Genomic DNA, 12,336 nt, shown 5'->3' on the forward strand with positions numbered 1-12,336 from the left:
CTATAGCATCTCGTGACTTCTCCCAGGCATCGAAGATATGCTTAATTAGCTCAACACCAGCATCGGTTGTCGAGCGACCCCGTGTAAAACCAAACTGCTTATTATGCATTAAATTATTGACGTTAAAATGTCGTACTAATTGAGAAAGAATTAATTTTTCAAAAATCTTACTGAACGTTGGTAGCACAGATATCGGTCTAAAGTTAGTGGGGTCAGAGTTGCTACCCGATTTAAATAAAGGAGTTATTTTACTATGTTTCATTAAATCAGGAAACTCGCCGCAATCAACACTGTTGTTAAATATAATTACTAAGTCAGGCGCTATAATTTCTACTAAGGATTTGACAGCATGGACAGAGACTCCCCAGAGGTCATTCGATTTTTTGACATTAACCGAATTAAACGCCTTTACTACATCGGAGGTACAAACACGTACAAAATGAAAATCTCCACAACACTCTGGAGCGTTATCTTTTAATAGAGTAACAGCGGATGAGGGTGATGAATTTAAATCCTTAGTTGTGAAAACTGGTACGTCAGTGAAAAAATTTTCAAATTCTGTAGCTACTTCTAAATTGGAATCTATAATTTTGTTATCAATATTTAGTTTAAAATCATTCACTCTGTGTTTCGAGCGACCAGTCTCCACATTGATTACTTTCCAGGTTGCTTTAATAATGTTGGGACTATTTTTTATTCTTTGACTTAGATAATTTCGCTTAGCTATATGACAATCTATTTTAAACTTTTTCGAATATTGCTTGACATGTTCTTTAAATTCATCACTCGTGGTAAACCGCCGTTCCTCATACAAGGCATACAGTGCACGTCTTCGTTGATGTAAGTCCGCAGTAGCCCACTCACTAAAAACACCCACTAACTACGACCGATTTTGAAGTAAATATCGCATTATAATGATCCATAAAAGTGTGAAAGAATGAATTATACATACTATTTGGACCCATATCGGAAGACAAAAAGGGTAGCGCCTGAACTAGACTTTGCTTCATTCTTTCTACGCGGTCCGAGGTTACTGGTACAAAAGTTATTTGTTTTCTCAAAGTATTTTTCCTTAATGTCTCAAATACCATTAATTGACCTAAGTGGTCTGATTCTAAATTACTGATAACTTTTTTAGTAATAGGAACAATATCAGTGAAAATATTATCTATACAGGTTGCACTAGTAGCAGTCACTCTAGTAGGCTCCATAAACATGTGGTTGAGATTACCAGATTTGAATAGATTCAACAATCTACAAGACATTGTTGAATTTTCCAAAATATTTACATTAAAGTCGCCGCATATAAATAATTTCTTACTAGAAGATGATATTTTAAGTAGCACAGAATCCATTACACTTTCAAATATTTCAAAATTACTTAATGGCGGCCTATACACACAGACAACAATAAATTGCTCCAATTCTACTGCACTTAGTTCTATAGTCCGTTCAACAGACATGGATACAATATCCTTACGTTCCTTAAATTTTAACTGACTATTTAATATAATTAACGACCCACCATGTATGGAACTAATTCTGGTGAACGAACTTCCCACCTGATGATTATTAAATTGAGGCATTAATTCATTATTTGTTAACCAATGTTCAGTAATACATAAAATATCAACATAAAAATCGTTCATAAAAAGTTCAATCTGTAAATCTTTTCCTCTAATACATTGAATGTTTTGATGCACCAGGTGGATATACTTTCCATGTTTACAGTATTTTTCATTATATTTATTTAAAACTAAATTGCCAGAGACAGAATCTTTTGTCTTAACAGCTAGTTTAAATCATTGGTTATGACTGGAACCAATTCCAAGCTCATAATGGGCTGCTCAATAGGAGCAGAGTTGTCTGCCAAATTCTTGGCAGAAATGTCAAGTAAATAGGATAGCGATAAAGCTATTTGTCTCTTGTAATAATTTGAAAGGTAACACTTACCTTTAGTCAAAAACACCATAGGCATATGGTATTTACTAACAAATTTGTTAGTGTCAATTATGATAAACTTACTACTATATGTACAAAGATTATATAGAGATATATTCAACTTATGTCTAATGTTATTTTCTGCCTCTGACATTTGCTCACAATAGGGGAATGTGAAAATAATAATTTCATGCACTGCAAGTGAATTTAACTGTTCAAAGTATTTAAGTAAATTATTTTTGTTCACATTTCCCCTATTACCCATAAGAATTAGCAGTGTTGTCTTAGAATTAATATTACTGTCATTTAAAATTTGTTTTAAGATATTTTCAAAGCTACTGTGAGGCAGACAATTGCTGATTGTACTAGATTGTAATAGAGTAGTAAAACAATTAGCAGCCGGTTTTGCTTAAAGTATACTTGATCTAATCAATCATGATACCAGTTAATTTTTACATTTTAATTTTATTAGTCTCCAACTTTTCAAGTCGTAGACCATTATTAAAAAAAAGTGTTTTCCACGGAAGAATATTGTGCAGCGGCCTGACTTGGCAGTGCCCATGTCACCAAAGTGGATGTCGAGCTGAACAAAGCCATGCGAGCTATCTCCGGAACGCTCCAATCAACTCCTTGCCACTGGCTGCCAGTGCTCTCTCGGATTGCGCCACCGAACTTAAGGTTCCTCCTTAAGATGCCCTTCTTAGGGAAGCCGCCAAGATTCGAAACGACCCTCGTCTCCCTATTTATGCAGAGTTTATAGCACCCGCTTACCACCGCCTAAAATCAAGGAAGCCCCCGTACAACATCGCCAAGGAACTAGTGGATGGCCAATTCAACTTGCAACGTGAATGGTCCAGGACGGGGTACTCCTTAATGGCGGAAAAACTAGGCTCCGGAATTACACCTGGCTTCAAAATAAAAGGATCGGACCTTCCGAGGCGCCACTGGTGCAAACTCAACAGGCTTCGTGCCGGCCACGGACGTTGCGCTCAATATAAACACCGCTGCGGATGGGTGGACTCTCCTGATCGCGCTTGCGGTGCTGAAACCCAGACTATCCAGCACATAATTGAAGACTGCCCCATATTGCACTATACTGCCGGTCCTCCAGAAGATCTGATCTCCCTGTGCGACGAAGCCATCAAATGGCTGACTGGTCTTTGTGTTGACATTTAATAATTTTTGGTTTTTTTTTATGTTATGCCATACTATTAAATTAAATAAATAAAAAAAAAGATGTTAAAGAAACATTAATTTAAAATTTAACACGGTTTGTGTCGAAAAACGTTTTATTTTTCTAATAACGTGTCGATATTATCCCAAAAACACAAAGTATCAAAACTAGTTATTCACACTATATGGATGGGACGTGCGGGACGTGATTTTTTGTAAATGCTAACTTCTACTTGTTTGTGTGGGTGAAATCTTGGAAGCTAAATTTCCCGGTTTCCGATTGAGCTGAAATTTTGCATACCTACATATGTAAGTTAGATGACAATGCAATATTTTGGTACCATCGAGCTAATCTGATGATGGAGACAGGCCATGGAAACTTTATGATAAAACAACGCAACCTAATTGTGTTTGTGATTTTGCCTGAGTATTAGTTGCCAGTGGAAAGAAAAGTACAGTCAGCACTAAAAGGTACAAGCTATTGCAAATAAAATTATTGCCGAAAACATATTTGATTAGGATCAATATTATACTTAGAGATTGTTTCACAATGTCCAAGTAAAGTCCTGAATAAGGTAAAGTTTGCCACTTATGTGACGAACAAATAAATCTTTGGTGTTTCACAATCTTCATACTAGCTGAACTGGTAGATAAAGTGCTAAGTTTTGTAGGCTGTTTTATCTGGCAGTTAATTTATTTGTTAATTAGCTATCCAATACTTTACTTGGACATTGCTGAACAGGCCCTTAGGTACTTATTTGTTCCAAAGTTCCAAATAACTAACATGTGAATGTGACTAAATATGCTCACGTATTTTAACTCCCCAAAATGTAATTAAACGGTTCTCAACTGATTCTATTAAAGGAAGTTTCGGTGCACTGGTTTTCAAGCGCAGCTGACAGTTTTCGATGAAACAATTGTTCAAAATGTTTTTATAAATAAAGCGACTAGGTATTCAAACCAGTTTGTCTCGTAAAATAATGGCTTTATCAACGTTGGAGGTAAAGTTGATATTAATTAAATTCTTGGTATACGGAAAATAATTTCTGCCAAATGTCTATATCTAGCAGAAAGATTATTTTTCTCAAATAAATAAAATAAATATAAATATTATAAGGACATTCTTACATAAAGTCCCACGGTAAGCTCAAGAAGGCTTGTGTTGTGGGTACTCAGACAACGAAATATATAATATAATATACAAATACTTAAATACATAGAAAACATCCATGACTCGGGAACCAATGTCGGTGCTCATCACACAAATACATGCCCTTACCGGGATTCGAACCCAGGACCATAAGCTTCATAGGCAGGGGTCACTACTCACTAGGCCAGACCGGTCGTCAATGTTTGTGTTGTTTAAATTAAAATACGTCGTTTGCTCGATTAATTTCGAGAAAAAGTGACAGTGATTTACACCCGAATTCCCCAAATTTTACAGCTACTGACTTATTTCTGTAAGGCTATCTAAAAGCACGTACTTTTAGATAGCTGCTCTATGCTAACAAGCTAATGAAATTCAAACAGTTAAAACCGACTAACTCAAATCAACTAAGATAACGCCTAAAATGTGCGTAAATATTCTGAAAATTGCGTTGATAAGGGCTTACATTTGCCTGCTGTTAGAGGTGGACATATGTCAGATATTATATTCCGTATGTCTTTGCCAACCTTGAATAAAATATTTTTAAAACAAAACTTATCTTTGAACTATAGATAAATAAATTTAAAAACAAAATGTATACTTCTCATTTGCCTAACCTGTACATTATATATTATTGAGTATGTAGTATTACATATATTTTTAATTTTTTAATTGTGTATTTTACGTGTATCGTATCAAGTTCTTCAGTTGTTTTCAATAGCCCTAATAAATAATTCTTTTTTTCTCCTTGCACCATTTTTACATGTCTCTGTTAAGCCCGATGGTTTTGGCATTAAGTCCGCATTTTGTACGATAAGTTTTCTTTTGTACAATAAAGTTTAAATAAATAAATAAGTTCTTACATTATTTCTACTTTTTCATTTCTCATACTCTGAAAGTGGGTACATTTTATTCTGAGGGTTGTGCAATTAAGAGGATTTGTATTGTATTGTATTTCGAGTCGTTGTTGTTCTAAAAGTTGTGCAGAAAATTATTCGTTTCTGCTAAATAGCACTGTACTTTCAAAGTACGTTTTTTTCTTTTTTTTACAATAATAAATTAAAATTTTGGGTTTAAATGAATTTATTGTACGATTTTCATTCTGATAATTAACTCATCATTCCATAAATAACGATATTTTTACCTAAGTTAATTGAAAGTACCCTCAAGAAACACTACTGATGTTTATACGTAGCCGTGTATTTTTAAATGCACATGTACAATTTAACTTTTCTCGAATTCGAAATGAAAAGTAGAATGTTTAACTCTGGTGAAAGGCACCATTTCATTCTCGGACTATTAACGCTCTCACTGCGCTCGAGCGCCAAACTACCTCGACAGGAATGGGTGCCTTTCAACTCTTGGTTAACAATCTACTATTAATAACTAAATCTGACTTACTTAAAACCTGTGAGATAATCCATAGAAACGTTAGTGTTTATTCTGTAAAGACCGCGGACACAAATCTATTATATTTAATCCATAGGGATTATTCCCGACAGTCCGGCTAGAAACTTCAATTTACGGTATAGTCAGCATCAATAATACCTAATAGACCGCGAGCCAGGAACAGATTTCCATTACCAATCGGCTCCCGGCCGAAAACTCGTATAGTGGTTAACGACTAGGTATTATGAACGCTCGTGGACGTCAGCTGCCGCGCCATTGGTGAGTTGAGGAATGGCAGCCACCGAAACACGTAAAACAAAAAAAAATTGTAATCGCCTCCCGTTTGATACTTTGTCAAATGATAGTTCAGATGCTATAGTTAATTTAAAAAATTGTCAGCCGGTTATATCGCGGTGGTAAGAACATCAGCGGGTCGCATGAACAAAAAAAAAATAAGCGCTATACCTTTTTATGATAGCAATAACAAATCATGAAACTTTGCATGTAGCATTTCATCAGGCGTAACGCCTGAAAAGCCATCAACGGATTACGCAATTTACACATTACGCATACTTTGCCGCACATAAAGTGGTAGGCGCATATTTTTTAACATGTTTATTTTACAGCTGACGGTCTTTCCACCGCTATAAAACCGGCTGACGGTTTTTTTCATTTAAAACAGCATCTAAACTATAATCTGACGAAGTATCAGCCGGGAGGCGATGACTGACGAAATATGCTCCTGGCCCGCGGCCTACAATGAACGCGCCAAAAGTATTTGGCCCACTGGCATACTTGTCGAACAGTTCGCGTTTCAAAGTTCCTGTTAGAGTCTAATGAGGGCTACCGTGTTTGTGCTCACCAGATGGCGCCACTAGGTCGTAGTCCTGAAAAACAGCTTTCAAAATTCTGCTATACTTATTAAGAAAACGTATTATTACGTCTTGCCGTTTTTTAAACCTGTGTGTGTGTGTGTGTGTGTGTGTGTGTTTTTGTATATATTTTATTTGGCACTTTTTTTAATAACTAACATTTATTAAACTATACCAATCGTTTACCATGAATAATCAAAAATAGAAATAGATTTTCCACGATTATGAACCAGGAGTGAAAATTCGCGGTAAACAGCTTGTAACCCCCAAAAATAACATGAAATTTACATTTTGGAAGACCTCGCCCTCTACATTAGCGAAATTAAATTCGTTAGCCCTCACTGTTCTACATAGGTATATCTACTTAGTTAGGTCATAAGTTCTGTCACAAAGCTCAAAGGTTTTGACTGATAAAACGTAATACAAAGTTTTTAATAAACAAAGTTTGCCAGGATTTAAAAGCTTGTTTTATACTAATTAAAACGTAATATAATTAGTTTAACATTTAGATCGCGTCTTTATTTATTACTTGTTTACTTAGGGACTTTCGTTAAACGCGAATACGCTGCTGGATTGTGAAAAATTATACTTTCCAAAAGGGATTAAAAATCAGTATCACATTAATAAAATAGGTACAATTGTTTATTTGTATGAACCTACTTTATTAGAGCGTTATTTTATCACCAGCATTTAGTTCTCCGAGAAGTCTGTATTTCAGCTAATACCCTTCAAATGCTATGCTAGTTAATGCTAGTTTAACAGTCCAGACGCGGTTTATTTATTTAGTATAAATTTTATTTTGACACTTGGAGAGACTTTACACCTCCAAATTTTATTAGTATTAGTACTCTGACATTGGGGACCTTTTACATCTCCAGATTTAATGTGTTTTTAACCATAGAGACTATACATCTCTATTGTATTGTAGTAATTATTTATTTTAAGATTATTATAATGTAATGTTTACCCAGGTATTGGCTGTTGTATTTATAAAATGTTGTTATGTATTTTTCATGTCACTATATGATGTTACTATAAATGTTGTATTGACTTGTAAAAGAGCCCTTGAGGCCTACTTGCAGAATAAATTTTTGAAATTTGAATTTTGAATTTCAAACTTAGGGTACTTTTCAGTGACACGCTAATTTTTGACTGCCATCCAACGAGTAGGTTTGGTAAAACACGTACAGATGAAATTTATGCAATACCAATACACATGAATTGTATATTTTAATAAAGATAAAAGATCCAGCTTTTGTTTAAAAAGAAAAATAAATAAATAAGGATCAAAATCACCTTGAACAGTCGCGTATTTTTTGCATTTTTTTTTTTGTAACATTTTTCCGAATATTAAGTACATAGAATTATGCAAAACTAAGACAGCAAATCACGATAAATTATTATACGTACGTAATTCAGCATTAAATAAGCTTTCAACCCATATTTATGAATAATAAGAGATCTGTACCTATAGCTTTTTTATAAGTCAAAACTTTTTTGACAGAACTTATGACCTGACTAAATATACCATCTTTTTGTTAACCTGTTAGAGAATGGTGGATACTTTTGACACCTAGCCTTCTAATTCGCTATTATTAAGTCTAACTGTACTACACTAAGTCTAAGACGACTCCGTGGGTCGTATAAACCTCGTAAAGCAACCTACGCGATAACCTAATAATATAGGGTGACGTGATATGGTAATTTTACTGATAGTTGATTATTTTTTGGCGCCAAGACAAGCATCATTCTACGGCCTAAGATACACTTATAAGTTTTACTTACGTTAGTAGGGATACAGCTATACTCGTACTACACAATGAGAGGCGAATATCATTATATCATTCTGACAAATAGCTTTGTCCTTACTTACGTATAGTAAATACCCCTATAATGGAACAGGCACCAGTAATGGGATGGTATAGACAAATTCTGTAAAATATGTATTTATCAACAGTTTTTAAACACTGGCAACGTTTTACCATAAACAAAAGCCATAGAGCTGCTTAATTTTGATGTTTCATTGGTTTTTCTTTATTTTAAAATTAATGGCGCCATACATCCCATGACTGGAGCAAAAAAACATAGTTTTTATTTGTTAATAATATAGAAACCAATTGCAGTATCTTTCATTAAATACACTGAAAATATAAATAACGAATAGAACATTCAACTTTTAACGCATAAAGTGGTAGAAATTTTATAGGTGCCCAGAAAATATCAGAATACTCCAAAGTTTCTCTTAAATGTCCCATGACTAGTGCCGTTAACAAAAGTAAAACTTACAAGTGTCTCTTAGAGGACACGGTAAGGGACGCGTAAGCGTATCGTAATACGCGCGTAGAACGAGAGCGCTACGGGCACGAACCACTTCAAACAAGTCCGCACACGAAGCGTCGTCGCAGCGTAGTGTATGATTTCTGTCGTCATTACGATACACGCGTGAAAAGCAAAACTTCTGACATAATCAAACTATAAAAAATCGTCATCTGACGAGAAAGTAACATCGTCGATACATCCGCCGAGGACATCTGGCGCCGCGACTACATGATTTCAACTAATTAGATTTCACTTATAAAACGATTACGTTTACGCGGCGCCTACGCGACGCTTGGTGCCCATAACTCTACGCGTCTCGTACTCGTAACGTTTTTACGATACGCTTACGCGACACTTACGCTTAAGGATATCGCTTACGCTCCGTGTGCTGAGGGGTGTAGCCCTAAATAACATTAGATTTTCGTTTACAGTATGTACCGTAGAGCATTTCTCTCAACTGCAACAAAATAAAGCTGTAGGTATACTTACATCACATCAGATATAGATAGAGATGAAGGATAGATAGACATCATACACAAAAGTCAACGATAATAGCATCCAGTTCCTGAGGCCAGGGCTATAACCGCGAAAATCGAAGATCGTTAATAGCGGGCGTTTTTTTGTCACTCTAATTACGTCTTAGTGAAATATCCCCGCAATTTGAGAATTTCGGTTATCGCGGTAGGCCCCCAGATTCGAATCGACGTCTACAGCTTTTATATTAGGTATAGGAAAATTACTTATCCGAAATCCGATCACTCTCTAAACTTGGGTCACATATATTGTAACCAGCCCTAGCACAGGCGTCGGTCTTTTTGGGCTGTTACTGCACACTGTGTCTTAAAACGCTGGTTTCAATTCAAATGTATAATTAGATATAGTGAAAAGTTTGCTGTAAGTACATATTTAATGAATAAATAAAAAAAAAAACCTTGAAAAGTCATGGGATATTTAGTAGGAAATTGCCTGCAAATGGAGAGGGCTGTATAACGACTTCTATCGAACAGAGTCGCGGGTAAAGGCTTGTATAGTTGTTTACAAATAAAATAACCTTTATGTACAAGTAAATTGCACATGCATCATATTCATCATTTGCCCCATCAGCATTTAGTTTATATAAAAGTGTTATAATTAGTCAATAAGTACCTTTTTCCATTGATTAAATAATCACGTTCGCTACTGTATAAGTGTGCACACCTATCAAGTTATAATAAAGCAAGTTTATATCAAGAATTCGTCTTTCGTGTTTCACATTAATATCAAGATATCTATCAAGTAAATGTTAGAGTTAGCAAGTACTCTAACATTAATGGTCCTTCGATAACCGTCTTTTGTGCTCATTTATTTGTCAGTTCAACTCAGTTGGCTTCCCACAAGCGGGTCTCACCGACTGGATTGAGTAGGCAGATAGCGAAGTGCACGAAGAATATTATCCAGCAAGTGAGGAAGAAATAATCAAGACATCAAGTAAGACAACAAGGTCAAACAACTAAGCAACAAGGCAGACATACATACGCGAACAATCAAGAAAGCAAGGAAAGTGAACACGATTTATCAAGAAAGGTGACCAAGCAAGTCTACCACCACCCATTATCAAGTTATTTTCTTTACAGTACTAATTATCAAGAAAGCGTAATATGGAGGATCTGTATCAAAATCAGATTCAGCTCCAAACTGTAATCAAACAAGTGAGAATCAACTTCAAGAAGGATAGTCAGGATCGTAAGACTGAAGATTACATTAAAAGGAAATTAGCTTCTCTCGACTTACACTGGGAGGAGTTCAACAGCAATGACGAGAAGTTACGTGGGTTTGACAATCCTAATCATACCTACTTTTGCAACAATCTTTATGATGAGACGTATAACATCTACATGCAAACAAGAGAACTAATTCAAAAATCAATCCCTTCAACCACCCCGCCCACGGAAATAGCCAAACCTAACCCTGTCAACGTTCAACCGGCGCCAAGACAGCAACCAGGATCAGCCAAATCGACATTGCCAGCAACGGGAGTCGAGAAAAATCTGCCCGAACCTACATTTACATCGCAAGGAAATAATAGCAAACTAGATGAAATGTTACGCAAGCAAAGTAGCAATTTCAAGGCATTAGCTCGAACGCTGGCTAATATCAAGCTAGACAGTGCAGCAGAGAAATGGGAGCTTGAAGATATCATAAAATCTCTGGACTCTCGCTGGGCTGCCATCGATTCGCTGCACTGGGAGATAGACAGTGAACTCGGGGGAACGGATGAGCAATACGAAAACACATTTACAAAATACGAAAACGAGCATGCAGTAATGAAGAAGCAAATTAACAGCAAGTTGTGGTCAACATCGCACAGAGAAAAGTCTACCCCACGCCTAGACATCCCCGTATTTCATGGCCACTATCAACAATGGGTTTCGTTTAAAGATTTATTCACCGAAGCTATCCACAGTAATCCATGTTTATCTAACGCACAAAAGATGCAATTTCTGAAGAGCAAGATAAAGGGCGAACCAGAAAGGCTTATACAACACTTACCCATCAGTTCAGATAATTATACTACGTGTTGGGAAATACTAAACCACCGATATAACAACAAGAAGTTAATATTTACGACTCACATAAACAACGTCATAAGCCTTCCTGTGATGCAACAAGCTACGTCAAGCCACGTCAAGAGACTCCATGACGTCACTATAGAAAGTTTAAACGGTATAAAAAACTTAGGAGTCAACATTGACACCTGGGATCCGATATTAGTCCATTTATTGCAACAGAAATTGGACACCGAAACTCACAACGAATACATGACAGCTCTAAAACAGCCCAGGGAGTTACCATCATTAAAGGAATTCTTGTCATTTTTGGAGGGCAAATTTACCGCTATGGAGTCGTCACGGCGCAAGCAAGAAGCCGCTGTTAATCGAACAAGTTTGAATACACCATCTACATCAAGTAATCAATACAAGTCAAGCCGTTTAAATCAGTATTTTACAAGCAACAAGACTCCAACAAGTAAGCCAGGCCTCGAATACAGGCGCAAATGCCCAGTTTGCCAGCAAGATCATGGTATATATTTCTGTACCGAGTTCAAAAACATGGCCCCAGGACTTAAACGAAAAACAATTACAAAACTTAATCTTTGTAGTAATTGTTTATACAATCATAACGGCAAACCTTGCCATTCTACTAAACGGTGTCAAGAATGCGGCGGGTATCATAATACACTTTTGCACGAGACATTTCACAATCAAAATGCAGCGTCGGTAAATACGGTCGGAAATCAAAGTCGACAACAAGGATTTGGGACTCACGTGGCACAGCAACGTGAAGACAACAATCAAGACCCAAATATCCTTTTAGCTACAGCTATGATCAAAATTCTGGGAAATGATGGAGTACCCCGCACGATGCGTGCCTTAATAGATCCTGGGGCCCAGATGTGTTTGATTTCTGAAAACGCCGCTCAACAGCTAGGGTTACCACGACAGCAAGAAAAAGGAG

Source organism: Cydia pomonella, chromosome 17, assembly GCF_033807575.1.
Source record: "Cydia pomonella isolate Wapato2018A chromosome 17, ilCydPomo1, whole genome shotgun sequence".
Taxonomy (NCBI): Eukaryota; Metazoa; Arthropoda; class Insecta; order Lepidoptera; family Tortricidae; genus Cydia; species Cydia pomonella.